Here is a 3,872-nt window from a genome sequence, read left to right on the forward strand (position 1 = left end):
GCTCACGCACGCACGCGCACACACGCACACGCACACACACTCACACACACTCACGCGCAAACTCACACGCACACACACGCACACGCGCACCCGCGCTCAAACGCGCACACACGCGCACACACTCGCACACACTCACACGCGCACACACGCTCACACGCACACACACGCACACACTCACACACGCACACGCACTCACACGCACACACACGCACACTCACGCACACTCACACACACGCACACACACGCACACACACTCACACACACTCACACACGCGCACACACACACGCACACACACTCACACAAACGCACACACACTCACACGCACACACTCACACACGCACGCACTCACACACACGCACACACACTCACACACACTCACACGCGCACACACACGCACACACACTCACACGCGCACCCACGCTCAAACGCGCACACACACGCGCACACACTCGCACACACTCACACACGCGCACACACGCTAACACACACGCACACACTCACACACGCACACGCACTCACACGCACACGCACTCACACACACTCACACACACGCACACAGACTCACGCACACGCACGCACACTCACGCACACACACTCACACACACGCACACAGACTCACGCGCACGCACACTCACGCACGCACACTCGCACACACTCGCACACACACTCACACACACACTCACACACGCGCACACACTCGCACACACGCACACACACTCACACACACACACACTCACACACACGCACACTCGCACACGCGCACACACGCACACTCACACACACTCACGCTCACACACTCGCACACACTCGCACACGCGCTCACACACTCGCACACGCGCTCACACACTTGCACACGCGCTCACACACTCGCACACACACACGCACTCACACGCTCACACACGCACACGCACACACTCACACACTCACACGCTCACACACGCACACACACGCACACACACACACACGCACGCACACACGTGCACACACGCACACTCACACACACACACACACTCACACACGCACACATACGCACACTGGCACATACTCACACCCTCACACACGCACACACGCGCACACACGCTCACACGCACACACACGCACACACTCACACACGCACACGCACTCACACGCACACACACGCACACGCACTCACACACACTCACACACACGCACACACACTCACGCACACGCACGCACACTCACGCACACACACTCACACACACGCACACAGACTCACGCACACGCACGCACACTCACACACACTCACGCGCACCCGCGCTCACACACTCGCACACGCACTCACACACACGCACACACACGCACACACACGCACACACTCGCACACACACTCACACACACACGCACACACACGCACTCGCACACGCGCACACACGCACACACACGCACACACACTCACACACGCGCACACACACTCGCACACACACGCACACGCACACACACGCACACACACTCACACACTCACGCCCACTCACGCACACTCACGCACACGCACTCACACACACGCACACACACACACACACGCACACACACTCACACACACTCACACACACGCACACACACTCACACACTCACACACACTCACACGCGCACACACACTCACACACGCACTCACGCGCACACACGCACACACGCACACACACTCACACACACTCACACACGCACACACACTCACACGCACACACACGCGCACACACGCACACACACTCACGCACACACGCACACACGCTCACACGCGCACACACGCGCACACACACGCTCACACACGCACACACACTCACACACACGCACACACACTCACACACACTCACACACGCACACACTCACACACTCACACACACGCACACACACTCGCACACTCGCACACACACTCACACACGCACACACACTCACACACTCACGCACACACACTCACACACACGCACACACACTCACACACACTCAAACACGCACACACACACACACTCACACACACTCACACACGCACACACGCTCACACACGCACACACACGCACACACACTCGCACACACACTCACACACTCACACACACACTCACACGCACACTCGCACACGCGCACACACGCTCACACACGCACTCACACTCACACACACACACACGCACACACACTCACACACTCACGCCCACTCACGCACACTCACGCACACGCACTCACACACACGCACACACACACACACACGCACACACACTCACACACACTCACACACACGCACACACACTCACACACTCACACACACTCACACACACTCACACGCGCACACACACTCACACACGCACTCACGCGCACACACGCACACACACGCACACACGCACACACACTCACACTCACGCACACACACTCACACACACGCACACACACTCACACACACTCAAACACGCACACACACACACACTCACACACACTCACACACGCACACACGCTCACACACACGCACACACACTCGCACACACACTCACACACTCACACACGCACACACACTCACACACGCGCACACACACTCGCACACACACGCACACGCACACACACTCACACACACACTCACACACTCACGCCCACTCACGCACACTCACGCACACGCACTCACACACACGCACACACACACACACACGCACACACACTCACACACACGCACACACACTCACACACTCACACACACTCACACACACTCACACGCGCACACACACTCACACACGCACTCACGCGCACACACGCACACACACGCACACACGCACACACACTCACACACACTCACACACGCACACACACTCACACGCACACACACGCGCACACACGCACACACACTCACGCACACACGCTCACACGCGCACACACGCGCACACACACGCTCACACACGCACACACACTCACACACACGCACACACACTCACACACACTCACACACGCACACACTCACACACTCACACACACGCACACACACTCGCACACTCGCACACACACTCACACACGCACACACACTCACACACTCACGCACACACACTCACACACACGCACACACACTCACACACACTCAAACACGCACACACACACACACTCACACACGCTCACACACGCACACACACGCACACACACTCGCACACACACTCACACACTCACACACACACTCACACGCACACTCGCACACGCGCACACACGCTCACACACGCACTCACACTCACACACACACACACACACACACACTCACACACACGCACACACACGCACACACTCACACACACACACACTCACACACGCACACACACGCACACTCGCACACACGCACACTCACACACACACGCACACACACACTCACACACGCTCACACACGCTCACACACGCACACTCACACGCGCACACGCTCACACGCTCACGCACGCACACGCACGCGCACACACGCACACGCTCACACACGCACACACACTCACACACACTCACGCTCACACACTCGCACACGCGCTCACACACTCGCACACACACACGCACTCACAAGCTCACACACGCACACACACTCACACGCACACACACGCACACACACTCACACGCTCACACACGCACACACACTCACACACGCACACACGCACACACACACTCACACACGCACCCACACGCTCACACACGCTCACACACTCACACACTCACACACACTCACACACGCACACACACGCACACTCGCACACGCGCACACACGCACACTCACACACACACACACACACTCACACACACAAACACGCGCACACGCTCACACGCGCAAACGCTCACGCACGCACGCGCACACACGCACACGCACACACACTCACACACACTCACGCGCAAACTCACACGCACACACACGCAC

This window comes from Conger conger, chromosome 4 (genome assembly GCF_963514075.1).
Source record: "Conger conger chromosome 4, fConCon1.1, whole genome shotgun sequence".
NCBI classification, from domain to species: Eukaryota; Metazoa; Chordata; class Actinopteri; order Anguilliformes; family Congridae; genus Conger; species Conger conger.